The sequence below is a fragment of the Chelonoidis abingdonii genome, chromosome 8 (genome assembly GCF_003597395.2).
Source record: "Chelonoidis abingdonii isolate Lonesome George chromosome 8, CheloAbing_2.0, whole genome shotgun sequence".
Taxonomy (NCBI): Eukaryota; Metazoa; Chordata; order Testudines; family Testudinidae; genus Chelonoidis; species Chelonoidis abingdonii.
In genome coordinates, this window is record NC_133776.1 from 64,419,333 (window position 1) to 64,431,672 (window position 12,340).

The window sequence follows — 12,340 nt, forward strand, 5'->3', positions numbered from 1 at the left end:
CTCTAAGTAACTAATGCCTGGATTGCTATGAAATTTAAGTCCTAGCCATCCTGCTGTATAAACATACACACCTTTGCACTTACCTGCCCAAATATACCATAATATTGCATTGGACTTATAGGAAAGGCTCCCATGTCTTTGCAGCAATTGGAAGTCCAGGGAAATCTTGATTTTATGAAAGCCCAGGGAGCCAGCTAAATTTGTCCTATAGTCAGGGTTGTGGCCTATCGGGGAAAATATAATAAGACTGAGGCAGGCCAGCACTACAGACAGAATGGAAGTTCCATTACATCAGTATCTGTAGAACTGGGGTTGCCCTGGACATGGAGAGTTAGATCCATGGGACTTTGTAATCGCTTTACTTCACACCACACAAAGCTCGTAGGGAGTAAATCAGCAGCTGACAGGAAACTGGCCAGTTCAAAGCAACCTGGTTTAACTCCTGCATCACCAGAGACAGCACCATGCTCCTTTGCTAGGGAGTCAAGTGTCATCTGAGCTCCATGGATTTAAAGATCAGCTCCTCGGCTGCTGTAGATCAGTGTTGAAGTCCATGGAGCTATGCTGAGAATCCAGCCCCTTCCTAGCACACTCCCTAGCTCAAGTCAAAACAGGGATCCATGACACCCAGTGGGGATCCCATCTCAGTGACCAGGATGCAAGTGTTGCCTAGCATCTGGAAGCAAGAGCCAATGGACAGAAATAGGAGCCCAGCGTCAGGAGCAGGTGCCAGAGCCCAAGTCAGGAATTGGAGTGAGGGTCAGAGCCTGGTTACCTGGAGCGGAGCGAAGCGAGGCTGGGTATAGGGCAGGAGCAATCATAGCCATGGGCAAGTAGTTTGAGAGGCTGCCAAATTGATGCTTCTCCTGGACTTAAGAGTTGATCTGCGGACTCGTCCCGACAATCAGGCAGTGTACTGGAAGCCAGCTGAGCGCCTTGGGTCACCCAGACTGGGTCTGCTGAAGGCCCTGATTCCTGACACCATCCATCAGCATGGCCCCAATCTGCAGGCCATCAAACCTTTCCTTTGGGTGGGTGAAGACTTAATCCCACCAACAGCTGATTCCCCTCAGCCCATCCAGTTCTACATCTCAAAAACACCTGCTACCAGGCAGTTCTTTCATACGTTCACCCTCAGCCCTCCTCCATACAACCTTGCCCTTCTCCACTCCTCCCATCTACCCAACCCCTCCAATGTCTTAGTTCTTTGACAGATGCATTATTATTTACTTATTGTTACTGATATTTTTACTGTGTATTAACTGCTTATATTACCCAGTGCCCTGGCAGGCAATTGACATGATCAATCACTATGATCATCCTCATATAACTTACAAATAAATAAAATGTTCTTCTTTAATAAATAAATAAATAAATAAACAGTGTGCCTTTAACAAGTGTTTCACCCAGACCTCCGGGTCCTCCCTTGACATGCTGAGCTGAAGGGCTGATGGCTATGCAGGACACTTGGCATATCAGGCATTTGAAGCAAAGGGGTGAAAAGGCATTGTTGCCATTAGATTCATAAGAGATATGTGACCAGGGTTAAAGGGATCTTGCATAGAAATGGTTCTCTGTCCCCGCTAGGGGACCTCAGTTTTGGAAAGGATCTCAGGATTCACAGCTGCAAGGAATTTCCACAGTGGGTTATGATGGGGGCGGTGAGCCTGCTAGGCTAGACATGCTGCCCTTGCAAAGAATTCTGTGCTCAGTGCAGCCTATGCCAGGAGAGAGTCCCATTGGCAGGGGAGCAGCTATTTGTGAACCAACAGTGCCCCAGGTTCTGCACCAATTACACTAAAGTGAAAGTCACCCACTCTGCCAGTTCAACCCTCTAATGGGGACTCTGCGCCAGAGTGAAATCTGCTGGGTTGTATTTGAAGTGCAGTAAAGTCTAAGAGCCCTTCTTATCGCCTGGGAACCCATGGCACTAGGCGCTGTACAATCACAGAACAAAGAGACAGTCCCCGCCCCAAGAGCTCACTCTCAAAATATAAGACAAGAGACAATGGATGGATACAGACAGCTGGGAGAGTACAAGGAATCAATGTCTCTACCGTCTCCCCAGATAACACATTTCCACAGCTACCTGGAACCCTCTGTGCTCCACTCCAGCTGCCAATTGTGCTCTGAGACTTCAGATGGGCTCCTGCCCCTCCAACATGATTAGCAAACAAGTTTGTGGTGGCTAGTGTTATTGTGATTAGAATAAAGGGTGCAAGAACAATTAGCCAGTTATCTGAGAGGCTTCTGGTTAGCATTGGACTGTGCAATGGGTGGACACTGCTACCGAATGAATGGCAAATGGATGCAGTAATGATGTGGCTTGGGTGAGATCTTATGCCAAGGAATAACAAACACCCTTTCCCTGCTTTTCATAGATAATTCTATTGTCTGGTTATTCCTGGTGAATCTGCCAGCACACGCCATTCAAATACAGCAAAGAGCTCTAAAGACATTACCTAATTAAACCTCACCAGATCCCAGTGAAGAAAGTAAATATTAGTTACATGCAGTTTACACAGGAGAAAACTGAGGCGTCAACTATCAAGTGACTTTCCCCAAGAACACACCACGAAACAATTGGCAAACCTAGGAACAGAACCCAGGAGCCCTGGAGGTGGTACCCCTTAGTGGTATAGCATGGAAATCACAGCTCAAGGGCAAGCATAGAATATGGTGACTTTAAACCAGGCATTGTGCTTTCCCAAGCCTGAGCTGCTCTGATCGCTGGTGTAATTTACAGACCTGGGGGGCTGTCTTAGTTACCAGACCCATTGGTTTGCCTAGTTGGCTGCAGGACTTCCCAGAATGTTTCCTCCCTCTTCTAGGACCAACCTCACTCTAGCCAGCACACCCCTTCCATCTGGGCGCCAACCTCCCCCAGCTGGGTAAGGCCCCTTTGCACCACTCAAGCCCTTTTACCCAGAATAAAGAGACCAGAGCGAGGGAAGGAGCTCACTCTTGATTCCCTGTTTGCTGCTCTAACCATTAGACCATTTCCTTATATGGATAAATAAAGCCTGAAGGGTCAGACCATGGCCACAGAACCAATGAGTCTGGGGGCCTGAGGGAAGGGGTCAGCTTTACAGTTTACATGGTAGCTGCAACCTCACAGGTGGAGCTGATAGGCCCTGATTCAACAGAGTGCTTAACCATATGCCTAGATTTAAGCACCTATTGAGTTCTGGGAGGTGGGCGGTTACAAGTCCACCCACACCTTAAGGCCCCTCCCCCAGCCTAAGGGGAGGAGCTACTGAATCCAGGGCTTTAGTAATTATGGGGGACAACTAATCAGAAGACAGGGACAGAAGTGAGGGTCACAGGTTCAACACCAGGGAGCCAGAGGAGCTAGAGAACCCCAGGCGGTGCCCACTGCATCTCAAAGGCGTCTAGGGAGCCTCTGGCCCAGAGGAATTCTGCCCAGATGCGTGAACCAAGGGAGGAACAGAAATGGGCCCTACAGTCGCAGAGGGTCTCCCCATCCAGCATCCTCCTCCTGGTGGAATGGATAGTCACACGCTTGCTTCCCGGTGAGCAACCACAATGACATGATGGGTACCAGAGCAATTCAATGAAGAGGCATCTTCATACCCTCCTCTGCCAATGGAAACTCCCAAATTCACAGAGAGAGAGAAGAATTAACCAACCGCAGAGCAATGGTACTATTACAGATGTCAGCTATGGGGGTGATCAGTAGAGAGAGAGAGCTGGCATCCTCCCTCAGATGATGCCCAGCATCAAGGGAGTCATCAAAAACATAAAACTACTAATGCGTATTCGTGTCATTGATAAGCCCTGTGTTTGAGAGGGTTTTGAGGGAAGTGCCGGAGGGGGATTGTTTATTGGCTGGCAGAGTTCATTCAATACTTCTGCATGACTATGTTTTTCTTCAGGGTGGTCATTGTTTTGTTTGCAAATTATTAATTGCTAGGGCACCTACAGGTTTTGATATGTGCATCTTTTATTGTTATTTAATTCTGGAGAAAAAAATAAGGCACTAGAGCTGGCTGAAATTTTTCCACTTTTTTTTTTTTTTTGACAAAACGGAAATTTTTGTGAGGGGGAAAAAAAATCTGTTGTTTTTTTTAACTTCATTTTACTTTTGTTTTTTAAACAAAACCCGGGAAATTTTAGGTTATAACCGCCAAAAACTGAACATTTTCAAAGACAAAAAAAATGGACAGAAACAAACCATTTTCATTTTCCTCTAAACGTTTCTGGGGGTGGTGGTGGAGGAGGTCTTTCCTGACCCACTCTATAAATAACCTGTTTAAGTCCTGCCCTTGTTAGATAACTGCAGCTGCTATTCTTAGCCAGCACTGTCACTGTGTCACTGAAGCGATGATGTTATCAAACGTAAACACCTTCAGGAACAAACAGCAGGTGCCGGAGGCTTGGGCGTGAGAGTGCCTTCGTCAACCTGTTTAACTTCCCTGCTGGTCAAGAAGCAGAGATGATTTGGGAATTCGTGCACCCAGATCCTCAAAGGTATTTAGGTGTCTAACTCCTGTAGGCTCCTAAATACCGTTGAAGATCTGGGCCTAACATACCCAACAGCCCGCCCTTCCAATGACCTTCAAAGAGGGCAAAATATGGGTTTATGCCTCTGTATTCTTTGTTTCTCTATGACGGAGAAAGGACAAGTGTAATTTTCCTTTTGTTCATGCAGTAGAGAAATGCTGGGTCTTGCCCATGCCGTTTGAGTTGGAGGCCTTTGTGTGATCGGGTGAGGTCACCACAGTACCAAGGCATTGAAAGCTGAGCCAGGAAGTGATTTTTGGCATCAGTTTAAAATTCTCTTTCTTTGTTAACACCAATGCCTGACAAACATGTGGGAAAAAAATATTACGCTGTGAAAGATTCAAACACATGCACACCGACCCACCCCTTCAACAGAGGGTTAGAAAAACTCCCATGCCAGAGGGAAGAGGAGACTGGATGTTCCCTAGCTTGCTAAGCAGCTAAAAATACCCACAGAAAACAAAATATTGTCAGGCCTTCTTTATGCAGCATAAGGAAGCAGCATCCACCGCCCTCCTCCAGTTTTTTTGTCTTAGCATGGCACCTTTAAAGTGGTTGCTCTGAATTTTCCTTTAAGAGCCTTTCGGTTGTTAACCAAACCCAGCAGCTGCACACGCTAGCTTAGCATTTTAGTAGAAACCATATAGCTGCAACCTCACTCATGGAGCAGTATCAGTGATTTTCAGGGAGCTTAGCACCCAGGGTTCTCACTGCTATTTCATCACCACTGAGCGCTTGCATGCTTTAATGATCAGACCATCAGATTGCCAGTTACACGCCACATCAGCCCAGCCCACCCTGGTGAACACAACAGAGAGAGCTGATATTTGAAGCTTGTTTATTTTTTGCTTAATCGTTGCTTGATCTCCTTGAGCAGTGGAACTCTTCTTCTCTGGTGGACAATGGAGATCGATAGAAGCATCTCCTTGCTCACATTCTTATGATCTAAGTGATAGCCACATGTGGAATCGGGAAGCAATTCTCCCTCCCTTCCCCCACCAGGGAAGATTGGCAGTGACCCTCAGAGTTTTCACCTTGCCCTGCAGTGGGGCTTATCTGGTATATCTCATTTCCTGGTTTCCCTGCCTTGCAGGGGCCTGGGACACCATTGCCCCTCAGTCCCTCCTAATCTCAGCCAGTGGAAGGTAGTAGTCAAGTCTCCCTGTGGGCTGGAACACTTTGGTATAATTTCAGCTTTGGAGCTTAGTGTGCGAGTGCTGGGATCTGTGAAATAGAGCAAGTCAGGCCTTAAACTCTCTGACGACTCAGCAGGTGTAATCAGCGCAGCAATGTCTCTATGCTGATTCACACCAGTCCAGGATGAGGCCCCAGATCAGGCCCATGGAATGGAGTTACACCAAGGATGAGCTTGGCTTCCAGTGTAGTTTTCCTGGTAGAGGTGGTGTGTACATTTAGATTTCATCTCTGCCATAGCAATCTGAGAATATTATTGCTAGGGTGAAGCACAGCAGTCAACAACAGCAGTCTGGGTTCTCAGAAACTCACGAGTGCCTGTTGTACATGCTGTTCCCCCGAGTCATGTGATGGGGAATTCAGAGTAGGAAGGAAGCAGCATCCCACCGCAGCCGGCCCTGGTGGCGGCACAGCCTCAGAGCTGCGTCGCTGCTCAGTCAGGTTGAGTGCAGGGCGGTGCACGTCATCTGTATGGGCTGATGGCATTGCACATTATAACCACCATTCTGCAGTTCAGTTCCCCATGAAGAACTAGATGAGGGCTATAAAGCCACCACCCAACAGTAGAGGAGGCTGAGATGCACCATCCCAGCAGGAGCCACCAAAGGGCTTTGGCTCAGAGAGTGGACTGAGAACCCTGAAGCCAACCCCCCTGAACATTTGGATCTTGATTCAGATCCAAACGCTGCTGTTCAGGCCCATCCCTGGTTTCCTCATTGCTTCTTCTCTTTGTTTTTTGTAAGTCTTGACCTGAGTTCTTGTGTCAGGCTGATTTTCACTCTGCACTGCAGAGGACATGCCATGCATGCAAACCTGATCAGAGTGGCAGCCAAGGGTTGCAAAACATCATTATTTCCTTGTTCTCGATAGCTCTTTGGCTGTGCTCCAGGTCTATTTTTGAACTGAGATATTGAAGTGATACAGATGCAGACGTGTGTGAATGACTGTGTGCATTTGCATGTATATGTGTGTACATGCATGTGTGTGCCGTTGTGTGTGCACATGCCTGTGAGTGTGTGTGTGCATTTGTGTTGATGTGGACAAGTGCAGTTGGGAGTACGTGTGTGGGCGAATGTGCATGCATGCCTCTGGAGGAATTTGTGAGATGTCTGCACAGGTGCGTGCATGTGTGCGTGTGTGTGTGTATATACAAGTGCATTTGTGGATGTGAGTGCATTTGTGGGTGTGGGTGTAGATGTTTGAAGGAATTTGTGGGTATGTGAGTGCTTTTGTGGCTGCATGACTCTGCACGCACCAAGTCATTTTCCCAACACCCATTTATTTACCACCATAATCTTTGCAAACAGTTTGCATCACTTTTGTTTCAGGAATTGTGCTTTCCCACAGCTCAATCAGTGGGAGCTGTGCACCTCACTAGAACAAAGGGATGGCAGTGTCATGCAGAGGAACAACTTGGTTCATCAACATATAGCTTTCTGGGTGGGCATCTTCCCCTCCCGCACTGCTCCACTACCGTAGGCTAATTCACTCCTGACCTACTTCCCCACACTCCTCCCAGCTTTGTGTAAATCTGTGAGTTGCGCATCCCTGGGAGTGTGGGATGGAACAGGCATGTTGAGCAAGCTTGCTTGGTGATAGGCTATTAGCCCCTGAGCCCCTGAGCTGTGGGAACAGTAGGGATTTCAGCACTCTGGGCTGTCCAGCTGGCAGCAGGCACCAGCCCTCAATTGGAAGAAAAAATATTTTTATTTCTAATTAATGAATAGATAAATTAGTTACTTAATGTTACTTGGCCCTTCTCCAGACCTCACAGATCTCAGAGGACTTTGCAACCACTAACGGTAGCCTTGAGAGGCATATCAAGTATCCTTAACCCCTTTACTGCCCCTTTCTTCAGATTCCTTTCTCAGTCCCACATGGGAGGCGGTGGACTAACTGGGCCTCTCTCTTTTCCCTCGTTGTGCACTCACCTGTAAAAGTGAGTGAAAGTTTATAAAGTGTGAATAACCTACAGATAGGGATGGCGATGGGAAAAGGTGCAAAAATAAGACCGAAAGACTGAATTAGTCCAAACAAAGAGGCCTCCTGAGCAAAGATCGTGCCTGGGAATCAAGAAAAGTGTGGGACTGGAAATCAACGAACCAAAATCAGTATGTTGGAAATGAGGCCTAATTTGGGGTCCTCACAAAGAGACTGTATTGGGCGGGGGGGCTGCATCCTGTGACGCTGGCTCACTGAAAGACAAGAAAAGGAGAAGAAATGAGCTTCACCATCCTGGCTGCCACCCCATGATGGCTGCTACCCCCACCATCTCCTGGGAGCCTGGACAATCTTCATCCTACTCCTGAAAAATGTCCTGACCAGGCCAGGCCAAAGAAAGGGATCCAAGCGACATCACCCTTTGGTAAATCCTGACCAGCAGTAGGGGTATGAGACTGCCTCCCACTCCAGTGTGTCCTTTTCCTTCCACACTTTATTTTTTCTCTTTCCTATCCCTCACCTTTTGCTTTCTGTTTAATAAGAGTCTGGCTCAGCTGGTCGAGTCTATATATTTTGTAACACTGCTGTAGGCCTGTGACCAGAAAGAGGCAGCTCAGTGCTATAAGCTAAATAGCCTGATGCTGGAACAAGCTTGCCAGGTCTCAGATCGGCTGATCAGAGTGTGGGCTGGGCCTGTGTTTTTCCAGTAGTGAGCTGGAAAGTGAGAGGCAATGTCAGAGACAGAAGTTGCACTTTCTATTCCCCTTTTCATCCTAGAGGGAACAAGGCTAGACTTCAACCAGGCCAGCTCTACTCCATCTCCACTAAGTTTTTCTCTTTTCCCCAGAAAGGACAGTTATTACCCCCTTTAATACCATCTAAAAAACTGTCAACCCAGGAGGTTTTTCCTTCTAAAAAACTCTCTCGAACTAAAAGGGAAAGAAAACAAGGAGTGTTGTTAAAATTAAGGCCTTAACACTCCATATTGCATTTGCTTCACTTGTTTATCAGTATCCTTACAAAAGGTTAAAAGGGTGCTTAAGGTGTGTTTGCCATGGTAATAAGCAGGCTGAGGTTTCTGTATACCAAACCCCAAGTCTTGTTTAACAGTGTTTAATGTTGACAGTGAAAGGGTCATGTTAACACTGACCTTGGGCCCTTTATTCCACCTAAATTAATACAAACACACTGTTGCCACTGTGATGGAGTTGGGCTGTATTTTGCAATCACAGTCTTAGTCTGCCTTTCTCAGAGTATCTCCGCCTCCCAGCCCCACCTTAAAAACAAACCAGCATTCTTGTATTTACCTGCTGCAAATATAACTGTTGCGAAATCTGTGCTGTAGTGTAATGGACTTCTCCAGACTGTAGTTTGATCCAGGGTCTCTGCAGACCTTCTACACCACAAAGTTAAAACGTTCAGAAAGCAACTGGAGCTGCTTGTAGCTTCCCAACAGAGGGCATTCTGGCATGACCATGTATAAAGATCATGTCTAGGAACTCAGAACTAGACTTTCACAGGCAGTGCTTGCTGTGAGAGGACTATATATGTAGAGGAAAGAAGAAAGCCCCTGAATGTTGCACTGTCTTGGCTTGCTCTCTTTTTATGCTTAAACACTGAATATGGTGTCAGAAGTGTGCACACAAGCACCTTCATATGTGTGATGGCTGCATCACGTTTCAGTAACCATGTCCATACTGGAGCTGGGCGATTATTTTTCCCCCTGCATTTTTCAGGGCACCAAAACTACTAGCATATTTTCAAATTCTGGTCGAGTTTGGGAAATAGCTTTGCCTAGGAAAAAAAGAGATGAACAAACAATGCAGCTGTTTCTAAACATTTTGTTTTGACATTTTCTAAACATACACTTTAGACATTTTGTTTTGAAAATGTCAATTTGAACTGACATTCAAAGTGTTTTGCTTGACGTAAATTAATTTTTTTTCCAGATTTTTGTTTTGGTGAGAAAACCCCAAAATTAGTTAGTTTCAGTTCTAAACTGATTTTTTCATTGAAGCCAAGAATTCAATATTTTGATCCACTCAAATCCACTTCATCCAGTAATCGCTCCAGGGGTTCTGAAACACTGTTGGACATATTTCAAAGTTTGCAAAATTATAAATCAGAATTTCATTCTGACAACAACAAAAGCCACAGGGAAAAAAAATGTTTGCAGAAAATTTGTTTTTCCCTCCATTTTCAACCAGCTCTAGGAGGCAGAGCCTTGATATTAGATGATAGACAGACAGGTAATTATAATAGAATAATATAGCAAAAATATTTTATATAAGTCACATAGTACATATATATTTCAGATACAAAATAATTTGCATGATATTGGAGTAATTTTTTTTTCCCTTTCCAAACCTCACAGCTCCTTCTGTATCTTAAATCCCACCTCAGTTTGGTCACCTCATCTTAAAAAATAAAGAGGGGGAAAAATAGAAATGACCAAGGAAGAAAGTTAATGATAATTATTGCAGGCCTTGGCATTTCCCTTTCCCCCCTATGACTAGTGGTGTGTTAATGGGCCACTTCACCTTGAAATGTGTGTCAACTACTTATGCTAAACAATCTGTTTCACCTTGTATTTAGCTGTGACACCCTGCATATCTTTCCAAGACCTAAAGAAGAGCTCTGTGTGGTTCGAAAGCTGGTTTTTCTCCCCAACAGATGTTGGTCCAATAAAAGACATTACCTCACCCACCTTGTCTCTCTCATATCCTGTGGCTGACATGGCTACAACAACACTGCAAACATGCTCCTAAGGCAGATCCATACACAGACATCTGCTGGAAGGGAATTTTGTATGTTGAGGGAATTTAAAAGCTAGAATGCTTTAATATGGACAGGAAAAATTCAAGAGGAAATATACTAGAGGGGTCAGATCCTCAGCTACAGTAAATTGCCATCACTCCAGTGTGGACTAATGACAATTTACACCAGTTGAGGATCTTTCTCAAGGTATATAAAACAATGAATGTCACAGGAAAGGCCAACAAGGGTTTTACAATTCAATAATTGTAAATAAATATTTCTGTATGTAATGTATAAGTATGTTATGGAACCCACTGCTGGAGGATATGGTTGAGACAAATAGTACGATTTTTTTAAAACTAGGTTAGGCACTCAGAAATAAATATAGCAGCTGCAGTTATTGCCAGCAAGAATAACAATTAGAAAGACTTTTTTCAATCTTCATGCTTCAGCGTATAAACTGTTCACTAGCTGGGATCAGGAAGGATTTTGAATCTTGGGTGCTGGTTCACACCCATCTTTAATTTCTACCTTTATAAGCATGTCCGTAGTTTTCTCTCCAAATGTCTCTCTTTAAAATGCTGGAAGGTTTGACTTGTGAAAATTTTCCCTCCAAACTTTTTTTATGGAAAATTGGTTTACTGTCTACTTTCTTCAAAAAAAATAGAATTAAAAAAAAAACCAAAATGTTTATCTGAAAAAACCAAACATTTCTGGAGTTTTGGCTGGAAATTTTTTGGGTTTTGGACAATAGAATTATATCCCCTTCCTCCCCCAATAAATAAATAGATTTTCCAAAAAGTGTGTGTGATTAAAATTAAAAGAATTTTGAGGCTTTTAATCTTTTACCAAAAAGTCAAAGTCTTCTGCAGAACCTCCCCCCTCACCCCTCATTTTCCAACCAATCTTCTGATAGGTCTGCAGCAACTTTTCTGCTTGCAAGGTTTAACACTGCCTTTCTGATTAGGTTTGTGGTAACTCAATATGGTTTTTTTAGGCACTTGGACCCATTTAAATTGCCCCTTGCAATTTAAATATAGCTTATACAGGAATTATATCAAAGATTTTCAGATATAGAAATAAAACGTGCATTTGTAAGAAACTATTATACTTTAACTATAGATTAGATACTAGCAGAATCTGCTTGTGCCTATACTAAATACCTAGGCCCAAATTCTCAGAGCTATTTAGGCTAGGGTTTCCAATTTTCTAATTGCACAAAACAGAACACCCTAGCCCACCCCCTGCCCTGCCCCTTTCCAAGGCCCTGCCCCATCCCACCCCTTTTCTGAGGCCACGCCCACAACTCACTCCTGCCCCCTTCCCTCCATTGCTCACTCTTCCCCACCCTCATTCACTTTCACTGGGCTAGAGCAAGGAGTTGGGGTGCTGGAGGGAGTGCGGGGTCTGGGAGGGAGTTAGGGTGTGGGAGGGAGTTCCAACCTGGGGCAGGAGGGTCACGGTGTGGGCTCCAGCCAGCGGTGCTTATCTCAAGTGGCTCCCTGCCTGCCCTGGCTCCACGCTGCACATGGAAGCGGCCAGCATGTCCAGCACTTAGGCGGTTCTTGGCCAATGGGAGCTGCAGAGCTGGCATTCGAGGTAGGGGGCAGTATGAGAAGCTTCCTAAGCCGCCCCTGTGCCTAGGGGTCACAGGGCCATGGTGGCCACTCCCGGGAGCCACGTGGAACCAGGGCAGGCAGGGCACCTGCCTTGGCCACACTGACCGGCCTTTTAATGGCCCGGTAAGCAGTGCTGACGGGAGCTGCTAGGGTCCCTTTTTGATCAGGTGTTCCAGTCAAAGACCAGATGCCTAGCAACCCTAATTAAGGCTCCTAGCTAATAAAACACAAAAAGGCCCACTCCTGCAAATTCTGCTGCACGTGTGAAGAGCACCACTGAAATCAACAGAGCTCTGCATGGGCAG